The sequence below is a fragment of the Bos javanicus genome, chromosome 6, assembly GCF_032452875.1.
Source record: "Bos javanicus breed banteng chromosome 6, ARS-OSU_banteng_1.0, whole genome shotgun sequence".
NCBI classification, from domain to species: domain Eukaryota; kingdom Metazoa; phylum Chordata; class Mammalia; order Artiodactyla; family Bovidae; genus Bos; species Bos javanicus.
Genome location: NC_083873.1, coordinates 94101372 through 94124831, shown reverse-complemented (window position 1 = coordinate 94124831; position 23460 = coordinate 94101372). Strand labels below are relative to the sequence as shown.

At 35.4% G+C, this 23460-nt stretch overlaps 2 long non-coding RNA genes across 2 annotated transcripts in view; both read right to left on the bottom strand.

The window, feature by feature from the left end:
- Window positions 1-23460, bottom strand: part of LOC133249758 (uncharacterized) — a 475012-nt gene that overhangs the window by 70469 nt on the left and 381083 nt on the right. The gene's annotated exons all lie outside the window — the stretch shown is intronic.
- Window positions 15846-23460, bottom strand: part of LOC133249757 (uncharacterized) — a 76400-nt gene continuing 68785 nt past the window's right edge. The window contains exon 3 of the long non-coding RNA XR_009737087.1: window positions 15846-17695. This is a non-coding gene — a long non-coding RNA (uncharacterized LOC133249757). The remainder of the gene's footprint in view (window positions 17696-23460) is intronic.

Here is a 23460-nt window from a genome sequence, read left to right as displayed (position 1 = left end):
CCAGCCCACTCTAGCCTTCCTGTCTCACTGAGGTTTGGGGTTTCTTCTGAAGTAAGCATCAGAACAAATCTTGTATATGGCAGTGGTGTTGGAATAATCAGACTGAGATTTTTAAAACAACTATGGTTAATATTCTATGGGTTCTAATGGATAAAGTAAGCAGCATATAAGAAGAGATGGGCAATGTAAGCAGAGAGATAGAAATTCAAAATAGGAGCCAAAAGAAATGCTAGAGATCAAAAACACCCTAAGAAAATGAAAAAAGTATTTGATGGGTTCTTTTAGCAAACTAAACATGTCTAAGGAAAGAATCTCTTATCGAGAATATTTCAATAAAACCTCCAAAATTGAAAGTACAGTGAACAAAAAAGGATAGAATATCCAAGAATAGAGAACTGCAAAATGTATAACCTACACATAATGGGAATATAAGAAGGAAAAGAGGGAAAGCAATAGAAAAAAATATTTGAAGCAATAATGACTATTTCCACAAATTAATATCAGATGCCAAACCACAGATCCAGAACACCCCACAAACAAACAAAAAAGCCTACACATAGACATGTTGTTTTCAAATAAGAGAAAAATGAAAGAAAGCAGAGGAGGGAAAATATCTTTGGAGAATCAAAAGTAAGAAGCAAGAAGAGAGCTGAAATACAAGCAAAAAGAGAGTTGAAATAGTTACAAGTATTGAGAGAAAAAAAAGCAACAAACTACAATTCTGTACCCTGCAAAATTATCTTTTAAAAATGGAGGGAAAAAAAGATTTTCTCAGACAAACAAAAATTGAGGAAATCTGTTGCCAGTAGAGTTACTTTGCAAAAAACTGTTATTAATAAAAGTTCTTTAGGTAAAAGAAAAATAATATAAATCAGAAACCTGGAACTACATGAAGAAAGAGCATCAGAGAAGGAATAGTGAAGGTAAAACAAAACATTTATTTTCTTATTCTTAATTTAGCTCACAGACAACAGTTCATTCAAAACAAAAATAGTAGCAATGTATTCTATTATGTACGTCTATGTAAATAGATATATGTATGTAAATGAAGTGAATGAATGGTATAAAGGATGAAAGGGAGAAATTAAGATTATTTTATTATGAGGTATTCATAGTACCTGTGAGGTGGTATAGTTTTATTTGAAAGTAGACTTGGATTCGGAGAAGGCAATGGCACCCCACTCCAGTACTCCTGCCTGGAAAATCCCATAGACGGAGGAGCCTGGAAGGCTGCGGTCCATGGGGTCGCTGAGGGTCGGACAAGACTGAGCGACTTCACTTTCACTTTTCACTTTCATGCACTGGAGAAGGAAATGGCAACCCACTCCAGTGTTCTTACCTGGAGAATCCCAGGGACGGGGGAGCCTGGTGGGCTTCTGTCTATGGGGTCACACAGAGTTGGACACGACTGAAGTGACTTAGCAGCAACAGCAGCAGCAGACTTGGATCAATTATAAAAGTATATTGCCAGCATGAGTTTGCTGGATGAGAAGTCACCTGGTATATACACTGCATTGAGACAAAGTCAGGACCAGAGAGGATTTGGCTATGGACTCCACCAGAATTTTGCAAAGGACGATGGGGGATGGGGGTGGGGCAAGATGTTCAAAGACTTGATTAGTATATTCTCTGGGGCCAGGGCTGAGAAAAAAAATCTCATTTGATTGGGGTCCATGATGTCAGGGCCAAGGAGAAAACTTATGTGTCTCTGAGACTGGTATTTAAGCAAACAAATAAGTATATTGTGGTTGATGAAAGTCAGATTTTCTTAATGTCCAAAAAAAAATTTATATATATGAAAAAGGAAAAGCTTAGAATAATCCTGTTATTTTAGATTGGAATTGAGGGTACCAGTGTAAATTCAAGTTTCTTTTTTAAGACAAATAGAGATGAGAGATACAAAGATACAGAAATAGAGATGGATATTTATATAAATATATGTGTGCATATAAACATACAGATCTATGTATATATATGTATGCATTTAAAAATATAAATATATTTCCTATGTATATTTCCTGAGAGGACCTAAAACCAAAAATGGCCTATAGCAATGAAGGTAGTTAGCACAGATTTTGGTTTCTAAATGCCACTCTTCACTAAAAAAAAACAGAATTCCTTAAGGAGTTGGCTGATTTTAGGACTTGGAGCAGAAAAAGACTATGATAATCCTGGAATATCTTGCCTTGCCAGAAAGCAATGATTTTTCAAAAAAAAAATAAAGAGTGCATGTCGAGAAGACATTGGGTCTGCCTGAAGGAACTCCCATGGACCAGATATGGAACAGAATAACAAATAATGAACATAAAAATTATAACCCTGTGAATAAAATGTATATCCTTGAGTTCATACTGATGTAACTACATGGTGATTAAATAAATGGGGAAGATCGAAAGATCTTGCTTAAAGTCAAATGTCCACCAACAATGTAGAAGGAAACCTGGAATTACGAAGTAATTGTTTGGCAACTGTGAAAAAATAATTATTTCAGATAAGCATCATCAATAGATGCTAATATTAATTTGGTGAGGAATGGAATACTCCTGTGGTCTCAAACATCTCTCCACAAATACTCGTTAATTACTTGTTTTTTAATAAGTACAAAATGCTTTTACAAAGGAAAAGCTTGGCAGAAAATACTTTAGTCAAGTAAAGTGTGTACCACCAGTAATGGGAAATCTTAGCTGAGTCCCTTGGTATTATAAACTGAAAATAATATAACATCATTCCTGTTGTATTCCTGCTTATTATTCATAACTTAAATTTAATCATGAAAGAAATATCACACTAACCTAAATGAGGGAGATTCTACAAAGCAAGTGACCCATGCTTTTCCACACACGTCAAGGTCATAAAACATAGAAAAGACTAAGGAATTGTTTCCGATTGAAGGAGACTTAAGAAACATGAAAAATAACTGCAACGCAAGATTCTCAGTTGGATCTTGGACCTCTAAAGAATATAATCAAAACAAAAGGTGAAATTTGAATCTGATCAGTGGATTAGATGGTGGAATTATATTAATGCTAATTTCCTGATTTTTGATGGTATAGTTATACTGTGGTCATGTGGGAAAAGGGCCTTATTTTAAGGAAATATACACTGATATACTAAGAGACTATATCAGCAACAATTCCAAATGATCCAGAAATAAGTAATAATAAGTATTATAGAAAATGAGAGAGATATGATAAAATGTTAATATTTGTGGAAGTTGAGCTTGTGCTTTTCTTGCAACTTTTGTATAAGTTCAAAAATATTTCCAAATATGAAATTTTTAAAAGGATACAGTATGTACTGAATACATTGAAAAAATGTAAAAACATAACAATCCAAATAAATGACCAGTCATAGAAAATAGAATAGGGGTCTCATATACAATTACCATGGTAACCAGAATGGTTGTATTCTCCAAGGGGTTTTTTTTTGGGGGGGGGAGGGGGGACCAGAAATGAATATGCATGTGTGAAAAACTAAAGAATACAAATTATTACAAAGTGCAAGTAAGGAACACTGAGGTGTAAGCTTCTGACAATCTCTAGCCTAGTGCCTCAGGAGAAGTCATTTACTTTCCTGAGCCTCAAGCTTAGTTACAAAGCAAAGGATTAAGCCATAAAGTCCTTATATTTCTAAAATCTATGATTCAACTGCCCCGGTTAATCATTTAAATCAAATTACTGTGACCTAAATATCAACTACGTATTTGACTAAGCAAAAATCAATGATAAAGCTTGTTGGACTACCATTTTCAGATGATCTTGAGTTTGATAACAGGGAAAAAAATTCTAAAAACACTTTCATCTGTAAATATATATGTTTGGCTGTTTTAGATGTAAAAATTCATCATTTTTTAACATATCACTGAAGAATCATGTCCTGTCTTGAAGTCTAATAATTGCCTGAATCAAATATCTGGAAAAGTGATTATCAAATTGGTCACACTTAAATTCTTAACCCTTTAGTGCACTCTGTGTTCAATTAGGATAGCCAATTAGGAAATTACACTAGCAAACTCATGAGTTCATCATTCAGTAAACCTCTCACCCTTGCTGGTCATCTTACCTGTGACTGTCCTCGGTCACAAGATAACTGAGTGATCATGAATGGATTTATCACTGCAAATTCATCACCAATAGAAAAATATTCACAAAACACACTCCATGCTCAGCGGCCTAGTGATAACATTTTTCTATATGAATACAGAACATCAAATTAAGTTTCTGGTACTTTTATATATGCTATTAATCTCAAACTACTCTTCTTTGACTTCGTAATCAGCTCAAATTTTAAATCTCTGCCAATACTGTTGTCCCTTTTCATGATAAATACCTCCTTAGCTTTGTTACTTTTTTGAGCAGAATTGGGAGGCAGAAGATATTCTGCCTGTGTTTCTAGTGCTCCCAAATTTGTAACCTAGGAGAAGGCACTCACCTTTTCAATCATCCATGTGTTGCTGTGTCAGAAATCCAGGACACAAAGACCATTGTGAGATCAATACCTTGGACTCATCATGAGAGTAATATGTTCATCATATTTTTACAAGAGCAGTAACTTCCATAAAGCTGAATTTTTAAGTAGGATGTTCATGTGTTCAAAAGTATATTTTGAAAGCTGACTAGACAAAGAAATGAAGAAACAAACGTGTGGTTTGAAATTCACTCTAAATCTTCAAAAAGTGATCTTTTTTGAAATGCTCCCTCCTGAATGTGGCTGCTAATGTGAGTAAATATTGGGAATCAGAAGGCCATGTATTTACAAGAAGCAGCTCCATAATATTCCAAAGCAGCTTTGGAAGATCTAAAGCACAAATCTTTACATTGAAGGAATGCACCTCTAAAAGAAACCAGGCTCTGGAAACTTGTGGAGCCCTAAGATGAACCGGGGATGGCATGGTGATTGGTTATATGGGATACAGTTCAGATCGTGTGGGTTCTCATTCTCACTCTGTCAGAAGAACCCTAAGAGACAAGCATATAAAAAAGGAAAGACCTCATTCTGCTTGAATATTACATTAACCTGTGAGCACAGTGCTCCCTTGGTCAGCTTTTTCAGGGCTTGCTGGCGCCTCAGCACTGCTGACCTGGTAGGTCTGATTATGAATGATCAATGTGCCTATTTGCAATAAAACTCTTTGCACAGATCTGGACCCTCAGCCCTTATTCAGTCATGCAGATAATAACGGCAGTTCAAGGCACTTGCCCATAACTCCAAGCTTCATTAAACAAAGGGAATGTCACCAAAAGTCCCTTTAACTGTCTTTTTGCTGCTAGGCAGGGAAAAATTGGCCATTCTGAGAAAATGGAATTTACAGTGTTAATAAAATAAAGATTTGTATATCCCTGTGCTCTGTTTTGCACATCTTTCTTGAGCTTCTGGTGTTAAAATCCACCATTTTAGTGGGGAGCAGAGTGAGAAATACGAACACAGGATGCTGTGTGCCTGAGGTCAGATTCTGCTTCAGAGGAAATATTTCAACGGAATTTTCAGGTCTGTGACAGGGAGTGGGGTGTTGCCACTCCTCCTCATTCATTACAGACACAACTAGTGTTAGGCTGCTGTCTCGAAGGCTTGGAGGTGGGGGAGGTCCCAGAGAAGGGCAGTGTGGCGTTTTGAAAAGAGGGTCCCTCTGTGGTGCACTGAGGCATGCTGAAGTCTGTCCACTTGCTAGACTCTGGAAGGGTGTGAAGTTTGGGTTTTCCATTTTCTCAGGCAAAATATATTAACAGGTCACTGTTGTCTGTGGGAAGTGTCAGCAACAGAAGTTCTAATAAGAGACGGTCATCTGAGACACAGGCCCCTGTCACCTTCTTACTCATGCCCCTCCCGTGAATTCACATTCCACTATACACCTTTGCCATCATTCCATCATCCCAATACCTACAGTAGTTTCCCTAAGTGTTTAGAATACCCACTCACCTTTTTATATAGTCCTCTCCTTAACTTAAACCTAGGCTTTCAGGATATTCTTAAATATTTGTTTTCCTGAATAACTTGCTATGATTTGAAACTCAGAGGAAAATGTAGTTTTCAATGTCAAAATAATCATAGTCGAAGTTTGGGTTTCTTCAAAATCAACTAAATGTCTGTTTCTGGATAATTGATATCTGCACTTCAAATGTTAGGCAATACCAGTTCAGGAAAAGTGCGAACAAGGGAATCCTCATGCACTATTGATGGGAATGTAAATTGGTACAGCCACTACGGAAGAGAATATGGTGGTTCCTTTAAAAATTGAAGAAAAAAAAAAATAGAACTACTATATGATACAGCAATTCTACATCTGGGTATTTTTCCAAAGAAAACAAAATATTAACTCGAAAATTTATATGCACCCCCATGTTCACTGCAACATTATTTACAATAGCAAGATATGGAAACAACTGAGGTGTCCACCAAAGGATAAATGAATAAGAAAAGGTAGTGTGTGTGTGTGTGTGTGTGTGTGTATTATTCAGCCATTAAAAAAATGAAACCTTGCCATATATGACAACATGGATGAACCTTAAAGACATTATGCTAAATGAAATAAGTCAGACACAGAAAAACAAATATCATATGATCTCACTTATATGTAAAATCTTACACACACACACAAATACACACAGAACACAATGGTGGTTGCCAGAGATGGGGGTTAGGGAGTGAGCAGAATGTGTATAGGTAGTCAAAAGGTATAAACATCCAATTATAAAATAAATAAGTCATGGGGATATAATGTACAGCATGGTAACTGTAGTTAATAATATTGTATTGCATATTTGAAAGTTGCGAAGAGAGTAGATCCTAAGAGTTCTCAAACTTTTGTTACCAGGAATAGTGACAAAAAGTTAACTAGACTTATCGTGGTGATTATTTTGTAGTATACACATATATCGAAACATTATGTGGCACATCTGAAACTAATGTGATGCCAATTGTGTCTCAATTTAAAAAAAAGAGAAAAACACTGGAAAAATGAGAAATTATTCTGTGCAATGAATAAACACAGTCAAAAAACTTAGAGAAATTAGGCTCCAAATAAAACACCTTTCCACAGAAAGATTTTTGTCCTCAATCATTTGGAAATATTTTTTAGTGCTATGACCTATAATAAGTAGACTTAAGGTCGGAGGTATATGTACTTGACCATGTAGAATATAATAAGACCAGTTGTTTTGTGTTAATTCACTACTAAATGCTAAGAAAATAGATTCTCAAGTTTTCATGCTGATTAAAAATTGAGTGGTGAGTGCCTTACACAGAGCAGTGGTCTGCAGAGCAGCCCTCTTTGCAAGCAAACAGCATTCCCTTTTGAATCCCTCTCAAACCGTTAGAACTGTCTGTCTGCTCATGCAAGCTCAGTGCTTATTTATGCCTCCAAGTCACCTTGCAACAATTTTGTATGGGAAGGGAGATGTGGCAAAGGTTCAAAAAGAGTAGAGAGGAAGAGAGTGTGCCTAATTTCAGTGCCTATGAAATTAATTTAGAATTGTGGTGCTGGAGAAGGCTCATGAGAGTCTCTTGGACAGTAAAGGAGATCAAACCAGTCAGTCCTAAAGGAAACAGTCCTGAATATTCATTGGAAGGGCTGTTGCTAAAGCTGAAGCCCCAATGCTTTGGCCACCTGATGCGAAGAGCTAACTCATTGGGAAAGACCCTGATGCTGGGAGAGATTGAGGGCAGGAGGGAAAGGGGGGAGCAGAGGATGAGATGACTGGATGGCATCACCGACTCAATGGTCATGAATTTGAGCAAATTCAGGGAGATAGTGGATGACAGAGGAGCATGACATGCTGCAGTCCATGGGTTCCAAAGAGTCAGACCTGATTTAGCAAGTGAACAATAACAATGAAACTCAAAGTACAGAGAAATATTATTCCCAAGATACTCTCCTGAAAAAGATGCCAAACAAAGAATAACTGAAGGAACTGAATATGATTGGCTCAAAGGAAAAATTAAGGAAAGCCATTACAGTTACATGCAAACATTTGAAGGTCATCTTCAGATGGGGCATATAGATTTTTTTCTATGTTTATCTGAAGGTCAGAAATGGGATTAATGGGTGAAGGTTTTCAAGTAAGAGATTTTGTTTCAACCTAAAATTAAAAAACTTTTGAATCACTAAAACTACCAAACTATGGCTTGCTCAGGAGGTATGTACTTGCTATACCCATCTATAAGAGACATTTTAAGAGACATTGAAATGGGTGAGAAGTTATTCTTAGATGACCTTTAAAAATACTTCAAACTTTAAGAATTCTGTACTTCTATGATGAGGTGGAAACTAAGAAAGTTTGTGAAGTAAGCTAACAAATAAAAACCTTAACAAGCAATTATTTACTCCTTTAGTGCCATGACCAACCTAGAAAGCATATTAAAAAGCAGAGACATTATTTTGCCAACAAAGGTCTGTCTAGTCAAGGCTATGGTTTTTCCAATAGTCATGTATGAATGTGAGAGTTGGACTATAAAGAAAGCTGAGCTCCAAAGAATTGATGCTTTTGAACTGTGGTGTTGGAGAAGACTCTTAAGTAGACGCTTGAGTCTCTTGGACTGCAAGGAGATCCAACCAATCCATCCTAAAGGAAATCAGTCCTGAATATTCATTGGAAGGACTGATGTTGAAGCTGAAACTCCAATACTTTGGCCACCTGATGTGAAGAACTGACTCGTTGGAAAAGACCCTGATGCTGGGAAAGATTGAAGGCAGGAGGAGAAGGGGACAACAGAGAATGAGATGGTTAGATGGCATCACCGACTCAATGGACAGGAGTTTGGATGGACTTCGGGACTTGGTGATGGACAGGGAGGCCTAGCGTGCTACTGTTCATGGGGTCACAAAGAGTCGGACAGGACTGAGTGACTGAACTGAACTGAACTTAGTTATCATCTTTAAGGCAGACTTCAGTCTTATTTGTTCTTTTCAGTAGGGTATTCATCTCTCATAATCAGTAAGATGATATGAATCTTAATTTATGAACATTAACTAATTTTGCTTAAAGAAACTTGAAGAAATGTCAAGACATGAGAGTACTCTTCTATAAAGTGATTCTATGGAAACTCCTCATGCCATTAAGCTGTCTGGGTTTAAATTACAGTTTCTTGGCTGTTTAAAATAGTTTGATAATCTCAACTCATTTTGGATGAGAGACGTCCGCTGTTCTCATCTTAAAGCTCAGGGGTAAGATTTTAATATTATATCCTCCTCTTTCCTCCACACTCTTCCAAGGCCTGAGAAGCTTCTGCCCAAACCATCTATTCAAACGAAAGACTCACTAAGCTATTCAAAGCTCCGTCTCTGGCACTTAGAGTTTTGTGCTATTGTACAACTGTATGATTACAATACTCTTTTGGATTCTGTGGTCCCGTCTGTTCAAATATACCTCTCACTAAAATACATGCCTTTAGTATTACGGTCTCTTTTTCATTGATTTTTTAATGAAAATTATAAAATCTTCATTATATAAGAAAACCCAGAGGCAGCTCTGGGTTTGTTCTATTTTACTTCAGACCATATTATAATGTCCTTGGCCTGCACTATTGGGATTTTTTCAGTATATTTCTACTAGGATATAAATGCTTGTAGGTGAAATTGCTTTTATAGATAGATAGGAATCACATTTTATAATTTTTATATCTTGTTTTTGTATTTTCCGTAACATTTGGCACTACGCCTTGCACACAATAGATGGTCAACAAAGATATGTGAAATTCAATTGACTTTTTCCCACGCCCAAGAAAGTGTTGCCTGAAAAAGTAAAACAGTGAAATAATGACATTTATAAAATATAATGCACTGAAATTATCTTTTGATAGTTTTCATTCAACATTAATTGACTGATTTGCTATTGACTTCTATTAAAAGATTTGAAGTATCTGATCATCTACCATTTAAAATCAACAACCTTAGTTCTTCAGAATGAAAGAAGAAGAAAGCCTGACTGAAAAGTATAAAATCAGTTTTTGAGCAATTTCATGATTTCCCTGAATGAATGTTGTATCATTGAGTCTCTAAATATTTTCAATAAAAAGAAGCCTTAGCAACTAACAAGTCCAACTTTCTGAAGTGAAAGATAAACTAGTTTACATTAGGGAAAAAATTTTCTTTTATTTTTAAACAAGAGGACTAAACTCTTGGCTAGATTTTTTTAAAGTAAAGGTATGGCAGGGACGGGCTACAGTCCATGCGGTTGTAAAGAGTCAGACACGACTGAGCGACTTCACTTTCACTTTCACAAAAAAGCAAGGGTCTTCCCAGATGGCTCAGTGGTAAAGAATCCTCCTGCCAGTGCAGGAGACTTGGGTTCGATCCCTGGGTCAGGAAGGTCCCCTGGAGAAGGAAAGGCAACCCACTCCAGTATTCTTGCCTGGGAAATTCCATAGACAGAGGAGCCTTGTGGGCTACACCATGAGGTCTCAAAAGAGTCAGACACACTTACTGACTGAACAACAACAACAACAAAAGGGCAAGGCCTTTATTTTTCTCAGAGTCCAGGAGATGTTGACAGTCCCCTTGGCATAGCCTGAGTTCTGCTATGAAGGTGGAGTTTGCTCAGAGGGTAACAGACAATAATGATTTATGGAGGACACTTACTACTGTTTCTCTTGTTTCCATCTGAAAAAAGAAATTTTCACTTTATTCCCCAGGGCAAAGCATGGAAGAGATACTCAGGCTCTCCCTCAACTCACTCCTCCAATGGAAGAATGACTGATCTAATTGATAAATTGGAGAGAAGTAATGAAGTCCATTCAACTCAGCATCTTCTGGGTCCCTCTTTCAGATCCTGCTTGACTACAGGGTGCAAGCTTTTGAACTTCTTCTCCCACATGAGAGTTTAGCAGTTCAAGACCTATCTCTGCAAGGAGGAGCCTATAGTTCAGAGGAGAGAAGAAAGGTTATAATCAAATGATATATTAGCAAGCCCTCTCCAGCCATAAATCTAAAGTAATATTCACTAATTCAGCTGTTAGAAGTAATAAGTATTTCTATTTGTCTGGCTCCTATGTCCTATCTTATAGTTGTTTCAATATGTGCAAGAAGAAAGAGATAGCAGAAGAGGAAAAGTCTCCATTTTTAAGCTCATGTATTTAAAGCTCATGCATTTTTAAATTTATATATAAATTATACAACTATAATTATAAGCTATCCTTTGAAATTATAATGATTTTAAAGCCAATATGGAAAATTATTAGATAACTCACCCTCGAAGTTTTCAAAGTTAAAATAATGTGTATTCAGTTTTTATGTTGTTCCTTTTAGTGTAAAAGAAAAATTTGAACTGCTAAACTTGGTATCCATTTCTTACGAAGGAAATTTGTATTGACCAGTATATTAAATGCGTATATATAAATTTATAATTTGGGGGTTTGGACAGTAGAATAGTTCTATCGGTTTATTTATGCTAGCCTCATAATGAACACTATTTCTCTTGCTATGGGAGATATTATTCCCAGGCATACCACATCTAAAACATAATCATATACTTAATCATCATATTAAATAGTATTTTTGGATAGCTTTAAAATATCTTCACTTATATTCTATTCTGCCCTTTCAGCAGCACCATAAGTTGAGTAGGGCAAATAGTTTTATATATATATTAAAGATAAAAAAATTAACAGAGAGATTATGTGACTTCTTGAAGTTACTCAACCAGTAGTAAAAAAGCTAATACTAGTATCCAATTGTCCTGCCTCATATTGCTAAACAATTTTTGTATATTTATTATATCCTTACTTACAATGGCAGTATTAATTGCAGGTGACTAAAACACTATGATTTGATCTTTGGCTTCTGAAAACATATTCAAAGTAATTAAAAATATTTATTGAGTATCTAGCACATGGTTTAGCAAAGAACACCACCAACAATTAGTAGTAATGGAAGGTTCTAAATGTGTTAGGATAGATGAGTGAATGGATAGATGGATGGGTGGGTTAAAGGATGGATAGATATGCAATTAGCACAAAAATAAAAGAACAAGTTGTAACTCCTAAGGAGGACAGATGTAGTAATACACAAATAGTTAGAATTCATGTTGATATGTGCTTAGCAGAGACAAGTACATTGTGCTAGGAGAACAGACGACAGAACAAATCATTGTGCCACATTTCGAGATTATTCTACAACTGTTGTATCATGGACCCATTGAAATGTTCTCTATGCTGTAAAGAAAAGAATTGGAAGTAATGAAGCATGAAAAGCCCATTGTCAGAATTTTTCTAAGAAAGATACCTTAGAATCCATAAAAATCAACAAAGAATCTAGGAATTTGAAATCCCAAAGAACTTAAATGAAAAACCCAGCCCTACATGTTTTTTATTAAAGCAGTGACATCCAGAAGGGGTGGAGGGCAGAAGGGAGATGTGTAAAGTCATATACATGTATTTTTAGTAGTAAAAGAAAGCATTGAATCAAGGCATTAACCAGACACATTGCTAACCTTGACATGAGTTGCTGATGAAATGGCCCTTAGGATAAACAGCACAATTGGCCTTATTTTGACCTGAGTCAGCAGGAGCTTTTAGCAGCAGTTCTGTCATGTAAATGCCCTCTTGAACAAGAACAGAACACATTGTTCAAGTTGCTCAAACAGAGCTGGCAGGTCACTAACTGACACGAGAGAACTTGGGTAGAGGCAGAATGGGGAGAGGATCTCTTTCAGGAGTGCTGATTGTTAAGGGGATTTAACAGAGTGAAAGGAAACTGTTCTGGGAAATACAATGTTTGAATCCAAAATACTTTGGCACTTTAATCGAATATGCTGCTTAGGAAAAAGCAGTCTGCACCCCAACACCTGCTGGACCTAATGGACTCTGAAATGTTGTTTCAGAATTAATCAAGTCATTTAAAATCATAGCTGCAGTCTCCATTCACTACTCCTGTGCATAAATGTGCTGATCCCGATACTAATCCATGTCGGGTGACTTGAGCAATATATCACCATAATTGCCATTTTAGGGCTGCAAATTGGAGCTAAAATAACCAGATGCAAAAGAGATGGCCGTATCATACTCTCAAGATGGATCTTCAAAGTTCAAGGAGAGTTCAAGCATGGAAGAGGCAATAGAAAGGGGTCAAGTGTAAGGGGATTGTTCATGTTCGAGAAGAATTAACTTTACAAATACATTGTTTCTGAGGTGGTAATTGTCCCGTCTTACAGTTATTCATACCTCATTTACTCGTTGCATTCTTCTCAAGCATTTAATGAAATGAATTTGATTTTGACAAAATATTCTATTTCAAAATTGCCATTAATTTTCAAGATTTTTTTATTCTCCTGTAAATTATCTGTTTTAAAGGGATAGAGACTAAATTTTGGAAATCTAATATTTCCCTAGCTAATCTTCTGGCAAAGGTCCATGTCAGTTTCAGATATTTCCTTCCTAGCTTAGTCAGTTCAATCACTGAACTAAAAGAAGTCACCAACATTGCAAACATCCCAAACTTAAAAGATCAGGAAAGGGTTCTGTCTCATGTGAATGAAAGGAAGGCAGTTTTCTAGCTTATCTGTCACAGTTTCTAACAGGGGACAGTAAAAGTAATGCAAATAAAAGCCTACTATATAGTTCTTTGTTTGTATAATACTGAGACAGATTTGGAAAACTGGGAGCAAAAAAGAACTGTGACTACTTCAGTAGCAAAGTTACTTAAAACAAGTTCATTCTTACTTTTTGTTTTGGTTAAATCACCACACCCTTGACATCATTATAAAACAAATCACCATAAAAAGGGAACACAATATACTACCTTTATTTAAAAACCCAAGTTTGCTAATATAGCACTCAGGAATCAACCTGTTTGTTTAATACCTCTTTTCTCACAAACTCTTGTGCTCCAGCTTCTGTCGTAACAAATGGCTCATCACAATTCAAAGAACAAGGTTTGTTTAAGTCTCCAAGCCTTTTCAAGTATTCTTTCCTCAATAGAACATATTTCTCTTCCATTTTTCTCCAACTAGTACACTTACAGTCATTCTTTAATACCCAGCTGAAATGTCACCATTTTTGTCTCCTAGCCATCCCAACGCTGGGTAGTTAGATTTCTTTTTTTTTTTTTTTGGCTTTCCCATAGTGAAGGATGCAAGCCTCCAGTACAATCACTTATTACAACATATTATACATATGTTCTTTATATTTTCTTTGTTTCCATCACCTTCAATAACACAATGAGATAATAGAATAAGTAAACTAATTTTCATAATTGTTTGAATGATACATTAAATGTAGATAAAAGCAACTTGCAAAATTATAAAGCATATTAAAATTGGAGTTGTTTTCCTATTTATCATTTCTCAAAGTAAATAATGTATCACAATATATCTTTGATATTCCTTTGGATCTAATCTAGCAACCATCAGGAAGGGTGGATAAATATTTGAAGAAATAATGTCAGAATTTTTAAAAATTTGATGAAAATTATAAACCTTTCACTCTAACAGTCAATTAAACACAAGCATAGTAAACAAATTAAACAATACCAAGGCATATCGTAATTAAAATGCTGAAAACTAATATTAAAGAGAAAATTGTAAATGCAGCCCCCCAAAAAAAGACATGGTACATAAAACAGGGGAACAAAGATAAGAATAACTTCAAATATAAAGAACAATGCAGTTCAAAATACAATGCAATGACATTTTTAAAGTGCTAAAAGAAAAAAAAATGGTAAAGCTAGAATTCTATATCTGAAAACATCATTAAAAAAGTCAGCTACAAGGACACATTGTACAATAGAGGGAATACAGCCAATATTTTATAATAGCTATAAATGTAATAAAACCTTTAAAAACTATGAATTTCTATATAGTACACTTGTAACATATAATATTGTACATCAACCATACCTCAGTAAAAATAAATAAATAAAACACAACAAAGAAAGAAAAATAAATATATTTTGGGAAAAGCCAAACCTCAGAGAATTTTGTTGGATCAGGCGTCCATTAAAGAAATGTCAAAGTAATTCTTCAGCTAGAGGAAAATAAAAGCACATAGAAAATTCAACGTACCCAAAGACATTTATGCATGCCAATATGGAAAATACATGTTAAGTCTAAAAAAATATTTTATCCATTTTTAAACTCTAAGAAATAAGTAAATATTTTAATAATAATAGTATTTTTAGATTTGCAATATGGAAGAAAATAGCACAATAATATAAAAAGGAGGAGGGAAATGGAAGTATATAGCTCTAAGATTATTATAATGTGCATAAAGTGGTATACTATTATTTGAAGGTAGGTTATAATAAGGTTAACAATGTACACCTAAGTGAAATAAAATAAAGATTGCTAATAATACAAAAATATATATAAGAACAAACATTACAAAATAGTCAAACTAATTCAAATGGAAACAGGAAAATAGCAAAGAGGAAAAGAGAATAGGACAAAAAGAAAACAAATAAGATAATGGAAAAGCTAACCTCCAATGATGTTAATAATTATACTACACACAAACTGCCTAAAATTTCCAAATTTTTTTCTCAAACTGAACAAAAAATCATGACTAAACCATACACTATTCATCAATAAATGAATTTACAAAGACATGGATTAAAAGAACAAGGACAAAAAAAAAAAAAAAAAGGACAAGGACAGAAAAACAAAAAACATGCACACATTAATTAAGAGAAAACTGAAGCAGCTATATCAGTATCAGGAAAAGTACATTCCAGGAAAAGGATATGACAGAATCAACATTTCAGAATGACAGAAGTTCAATTAGCCAAGAAGAAGGAGCAATACTAAATGTGAATATTCTAAACAACAGTTCTTCAAAATATTTAAAACAAAAGCTAAAAGAACTTGAAACAAATCCACAATAACAATTGAAGATTTCAACACTTCAGTAAATTGGTGGAAAACATAGACACAAAAAGTGAGAGTAAATATGACTTGAATAACACAATCAACCAACTTGACATATCTGATATTACAGAATACTCATTCCAACAAAGTGTACCTGAATAATTAAAAGGACTGAAGTCATACAGAGTTTGTAGTCTGATCATAATGGCATTTTTTTTAATTGAAGTATAGTTGACTTACAAAACTCTCAGTTTCAGGTGTACAACAAAGTAATTCAGTTGTACATATACATATATCTATTCTTTTTCAGATATTTTTCCCTTATAGGTTATTATAAAATATTGAGTATAGTCCCTTTTACTATATAGTACCTTGGTCCAGGACTTCCCTGGTGGCTCAGATAGTAAAGCATCTGCCTACAACGTGGGAGACCTGGGTTCAATCCCTGGGTTGGGAAGATCTCCTGGAGAAGGAAATGGCAACCCACTCCAGTATTCTTGCCTGGAAAATCCCATGGACAGAGGAGCCTGTTAGGCTACAGTCCATGGGGTTGCAAAGAGTTGGACACAACTGAGCGATTTCACTTTCACCTTGGTCCATGTTGGTTATTTTATATATAGTAATGTGTAATCCCAAATTCACAATTTATCCCTACCCCCTCTCTTTCCTTTTGCTAACCATAAGTCTGTTTTGTGTCTGTGGGTCAATCTCTGTTTTGTATATAAGTTCATTTTATCACTCTTTTTAGATTCCATATAAAAGCAATAGCATATGATTTTGTCTTTCTCTCTCTGGCTTACTTCACTTAGTAAGTGATGTTCTCTAGGTCTGTGAATGTTGTTGCCAATGGCATTACTTCATTCTTTTTTATGGCTAGATAATATTCCATGGTATATATATTCTACTTCTTTATCCATTCATCTGTCAATGAGCATTTAGGTTACTTCCATGTCTTGGCCACTGTAAATAGTGCTGCAGTGAACACTGGGGTGCATGGATTTTTTGAATTATATTTTCCCCCAGATATATGCCCAAGAATGGGATTTTAAATCATGTGGTAGCTCTAATTTTAGTTTTTTAAGGAAACTCCATACTGTTTTTCATAGTGGCTGTACCAATTTATGTTCCCACCAACAATGTAGGAGGATGTTCTTTTTTCTCCACACCCTTTCCAACTTATTTGGAAACACAAAAGACCCCAAATAGCCAAAGCAATCTTGAGAGAGAAAAATAAAGCTGGAGCAAACAGGTTTCTTGACTTTAGCCTATAACACAAAGCTACAGTAATTAAAACACGATGGTACTGGCACAAAAATAGAGATATAAACAAGTGAAAAGGATAAAAAGGCCAGAAATAAACCCACAGGGTTATAGTCTATTAATGTATGACAAAAGAGGCAAGAATATACAATGGGAAAAAGACAGTCTTTTCAATATGTAGTGCTGGGAAAGCTGGACAGCTACATGTAAAAAATGAAATTATAACATTCCCTGACACAACACACAAAAATAAATTCAAAATTGATTAAAAACCTAAATGTAAGACTGGGGATACTATAAAATTCCTAGGGGAAAACATAGGCAGTACACTCTTTGACATAAATCACAGCAATATCTTTTTGGATCCATCCCCTGCTGCTGCTGCTGCTGCTGCTGCTGCTGCTGCTAAGTCGCTTCAGTAGTGTCCAACTCTGTGCGACCCCATAGATGGCAGCCCATCAGGCTTCCCCATCCCTGGGATTCTCCAGGCAAGAACACTAGAGTGGGTTGCCATTTCCTTCTCCAATGCATCAAAGTGAAAAGTGAAAGGGAAGTCGCTCAGTCGTGCCCGACTCTTAGCGACCCCATGGACTGCAGCCCACCAGGCTCCTCCGTCCGTGGGATTTTCCAGGCAAGAGTATCTCCTAGAGTAATGTAAATAAAAACGAAAATTAACAAATGGGACCTAATAAAGCTTTTGCACTGCAAAGTAAATCATAAACAAAATGAAAAGATAACCTACAGAATGTGAGAAAATATTTGTAAATGATGCAACCAACAAGGGATTAATCTCCAAAATATATAAACAGCTCATTATAAAAAAAAAGTCGTGATATTAAATTAGAAGTCAATTAAAAATACCAGGAAATGCCCAAATATTTGGAAACTTAAAAATACTTTTCTGAAAACCCCATGGACCAAATAAGAAAGCAAAAGGTAAAATTAAAAACTGCTGCTGCTGCTGCTAAGTCACTTCAGTCGTGTCCGACTCTGTGAGACCCCATAGGCTCCTGAGGCCTCCTACTAGGCTCCCCCGTCCCTGGGATTCTGCAGGCAAGAACACTGGAGTGGGTTGCCCTTTCCTTCTCCAATGCATGAAAGTGAAAAGTGAAAGTGAAGTCGCTCAGTCTTAGCGACCCCATGGACTGCAGCCTACCAGGCTCCTCCATCCATGGGAGTTTCCAGGCAAGAGTACTGGAGTGGGATGCCATTGTCTTCTCCAAAATTAAAAACTATTTGACCTGATAAAACTAATTATAAGACACATCAAACTTTGTGAACTGCAACTAAAACTGTGGTTAAAGGAAATTTGTTGGTTTGACTTAAATGCTTATGTTGAAAACAAAGAGCCTAAATTAAACTATTTGCAGCTCCACCTTAAAAAGAAAACACTCAAACAGAATATTAACTATAAAAATTTAGGGGAAAAAAAGGAAATAATACTGCTATGTTAAATCAATCAACATATAAGTGAAAAACAATAGACAAAAAATAGAAAACAAGAGCCGGTTCTCAAAAAAAACTGAAAAACCTCTAACTAGATTAAACAAGGAGAGGGAACAAACAAGTGAATTCAACCATTTATTTGGAAAGAACAAATTACTTGAAAGAGAGAAATTACATTACTAACACAGAACAGCCCTACATCTAGGATGGAACTTAAAATTGTAAATAAAAATTTCCTCACAGAGAAAACTACAAGCCCAAAAGTTTTACTAGTTGAAATCTGGCAAACAATTAAGGAAGAAATAATTCCAATGTCACAGAAAATATTCTGGAAAATAAAGAAGGGGACACTTCCAAACTCATTGTAAATGGCCAGCATTACCTTAACCCCAAACCAGACAAAGATATTACAAAAACAGGACACCTCAGAGTAGTAACTCTCATGAACATAGATACAAAAAAAAAATATAAATAATATAAAATTAACAAATGAAATCCAGCAACATTGAAAAAGTCAATTTATAATGACCAAATAGGGTTTATCCAAAGAATGTATAGTTGATTTAACATCTGAAAATTAATCAATTTGCTTAACAAAACTAGGGTAATAGGAGCACAGACTTTATTTTTTATTTTTTTTTAACTTTACAATATTGTATTGGTTTTGCCATATATCAAAACGAATCTGCCATAGGTATACATGTGTTCCCCATCCTGAACCCTCCTCCCTCCTCCCTCCCCATACCATCCGTCTGGGTCATCCCAGTGCACCAGCCCCAAGCATCCAGTATCATGCATTGAACCTGGACTGGCAACTCGTTTCATACATGATATTATACATATTTCAATGCCATTCTCCCAAATCATCCCCCCCTCTCCCTCTACCACAGAGTCCAAAAGACTGTTCTATACATCAGTGTCTCTTTTGCTGTCTCGTATACAGGGTTATTGTTACCATCTTTCTAAATTCCATATATATGCATTAGTATACTGTATTGGTGTTTTTCTTTCTGGCTTACTTTACTCTGTATAATTGGCTCCAGTTTCATCCACCTCATTAGAACTGATTCAAATGTATTCTTTTTAATGGATGAGTAATACTCCATTGTATATATGTACCACATATCCATTCATCTGATGATGGACATCCAGGTTGCTTCCATGTCCTGGCTATTATAAACAGTGCTGCGATGAACATTGGGGTACACGTGTCTCTTTCAATTCTGGTTTCCTTGGTGTGTATGCCCAGCAGTGGGATTGCTGGATCATAAGGCAGTTCTATTTCCAGTTTTTTAAGGAATCTCCACACTGTTCTCCATAGTGGCTGTACTAGTTTGCATTCCCACCAACAGTGTAAGAGGGTTCCCTTTTCTCCACACCCTCTCCAGCATTTATTGCTTGTAGACTTTTGGATCGCAGCCATTCTGACTGGTATGAAATGGTACCTCATAGTGGTTTTGATTTGCATTTCTCTGATAATGAGTGATGTTGAGCATCTTTTCATGTGTTTGTTAGCCATCTGTATGTCTTCTTTGAAGAAATGTCTATTTAGTTCTTTGGCCCGTTTTTTGATTGGGTCATTTATTTTTCTGGAATTGAGCTGTAGGAGTCGCTTTTATATTTTTGAGATTAGTTGTCAGTTGCTTCATTTGCTATTATTTTCTCCCATTCTGAAGGCTGTCTTTTCACCTTGCTTATAATTTCCTTTGTTGTGCAGAAGCTTTTAAGTTTGATTAGGTCCCATTTGTTTATTTTTGCTTTTATTTCCAATATTCTGGGAGGTGGGTCATAGAGGATCCTGCTGTGATGTATGTCGGAGAGTGTTTTGCCTTTGTTCTCCTCTAGGAGTTTTATAGTTTCTGGTCTTATGTTGAGATCTTTAATCCATTTTGAGTTTATTTTTGTGTATGGTGTTAAAAAGTGTTCTAGTTTCATTCTTTTACAAGTGGTTGACCAGATTTCCCAGCACCACTTGTTAAAGAGATTGTCTTTAATCCATTGTATATTCTTGCCTCCTTTGTCAAAGATAAGGTGTCCATATGTGCATGGATTTATCTCTGGGCTTTCTATTTTGTTCCATTGATCAATATTTCTGTCTTTGTGCCAGTACCATACTGTCTTGATGACTGTGGCTTTGTAGTAGAGCCTGAAGTCAGGTAGGTTGATTCCTCCAGTTCCATTCTTCTTTCTCAAGATTGCTTTGGCTATTCGAGATTTTTTGTATTTCCATACAAATTGTGAAATTATTTGTTCTAGCTCTGTGAAGAATACTGTTGGTAGCTTGATAGGGATTGCATTGAATCTATAAATTGCTTTGGGTAGTATACTCATTTTCACTATATTGATTCTTCCAATCCATGAACATGGTATATTTCTCCATCTATTAGTGTCCTCTTTGATTTCTTTCACCAGTGTTTTATAGTTTTCTATATATAGGTCTTTAGTTTCTTTAGGTAGATATATTCCTAAGTATTTTATTCTTTTCGTTGCAATGGTGAATGGAATCGTTTCCTTAATTTCTCTTTCTATTTTCTCATTATTAGTGTATAGGAATGCAAGGGATTTCTGTGTGTTGATTTTATATCCTGCAACTTTACTATATTCATTGATTAGTTCTAGTAATTTTCTGGTGGAGTCTTTAGGGTTTTCTATGTAGAGGATCATGTCATCTGCAAACAGTGAGAGTTTTACTTCTTCTTTTCCAATTTGGATTCCTTTTATTTCTTTTTCTGCTCTGATTGCTGTGGCCAAAACTTCCAAAACTATGTTGAATAGTAATGGTGAAAGTGGGCACCCTTGTCTTGTTCCTGACTTTAGAGGAAATGCTTTCAATTTTTCACCATTGAGGATAATGTTTGCTGTGGGTTTGTCATATATAGCTTTTATTATGTTGAGGTATGTTCCTTCTATTCCTGCTTTCTGGAGAGTTTTTATCATAAATGGGTATTGAATTTTGTCAAAGGCTTTCTCTGCATCTATTGAGATAATCATATGGTTTTTATTTTTCAATCTGTTAATGTGGTGTATTACATTGATTGATTTGCGGATATTGAAGAATCCTTGCATCCCTGGGAGAAAGCCCACTTGGTCATGGTGTATGATCTTTTTAATGTGTTGTTGGATTCTGATTGCTAGAATTTTGTTAAGGATTTTTGCATCTATGTTCATCAGTGATATTGGCCTGTAGTTTTCTTTTTTTGTGGGATCTTTGTCAGTTTTTGGTATTAGGGTGATGGTGGCCTCATAGAATGAGTTTGGAAGTTTACCTTCCTCTGCAATTTTCTGGAAGAGTTTGAGTAGGATAGGTGTTAGCTCTTCTCTAAATTTTTGGCAGAATTCAGCTGTGAAGCTGTCTGGACCTGGGCTTTTGTTTGCTGGAAGATTTCTGATTACAGTTTCAATTTCCGAGCACAGACTTTAGACAAGAGGGCTCAGTAGCTCTGGCTTAGTTGCTCTGAGGCATACGGAACCTTCCCAGACCAGGTATCAAACCCATGTCTCCTGCCTTAGCAGGCAGATGCTTAAATGGGCTTCCTTGGTAAAGAATTTGCCTTCTGTACAATTCAGGAAATCCAAGTGTGATCCCTGGTTCGGGAAAGTCCCTTGGAGAAGGAAATGGCAACCCACTCCAGTATTCTTGCCTGGAGAATTCCATGGACAGAGGAGCCTAGTGGGCTACAGTTCATGGGGTTGCAAAGAATCAGACACAACTAAGCAACTAACACACACAGGGCATCAAAGAGAAAAATAATACAATCATCTTAAGCAACTTAGCAACAGCAACAAATAGATGAGAAAATCCATCTAGCAAAATTCTATACACAATCATGATAAAAACCACCAACATATTAGAAATAGAAGAAACTTCCTCAACCTGAAAAAGGAAACCCATTAAAAATATTGTAAGTAACATTATAGTAGAGAAAAATTGAGCACTTTCTCCCTAAAATAGGAAGCAAGGTGAGGATATTCTCTCTCACTAGTCCCGTTTAATACTTTCCCTACCCTACTCACTGCAAAGATGTAAGAAAACAAAGTAAAATAATACAAAAAGGATGCAGAATGGAAAGGAAGAAGTAAAATTGTCTCTACCTGTGGCTGTGAACCTAGACAACCCTACAGAATCTAAAAAAAATATTAGTAGAACTAAAAAGTGATTTTAACAATTGCAAAATAGAAGGGCTGCATACAAAAATCATGTGTATATCTAAATACTTTCAGCAAACAATTAGAAAATATTATTTAAATTTTTAAATTTATAATAGCATTAAGCTATTAATCAATGATATATTTAAGAAAATATATGAACTATTTTTGTACAGTGACAACAGCAGAAAACACTGCTGAGAGAAATTAATGAAAATGTAAAGAAAAATTTTAAAGTGGAAAATATACTATGATTATGGATTAAAGATTCAATATTTTAAGAAGCAAATCTTCCCCAAATTGATCTATACATTTGATGGAATCCCAGGAAAGATTCCATCAGGCCTACTTTGTGGAAATGTACAAATGTATTCTAAAACTTATAAAAATACAGAGAAACAAAACACAAACACAGTTTTGGAAAAGAATAAAGGTGAAAGGCACATACCATCTCATTTCAAGATTAACTGGTAAAGCTACCAAGAATCAACACAGTGATATTGACATAATGTACAATAAACAGACTAGTTAGCCTAGAAAAAGAACCATAACCAAATTAATTTTTAACCCCAGTGTCTAAGTAATTTGACAGAAAGGAACAGTCCTTTCAACAAATACTGCTGAAACAGCCTAATATCAAAAGGTAGAAAAGTGAATCTTATCTATTATGTCATACAAATTTTAACCTAAAATGTATTTTAAACTTAAAAGTAAAACTTAGAGTTATAAAACTTCTAACAGAAAATATAGAGGAAAATCTTCATGACCTTTTCATTCAGGTTTTCTCAGGTAGGACACAAGGTATTATTAAAGAAAA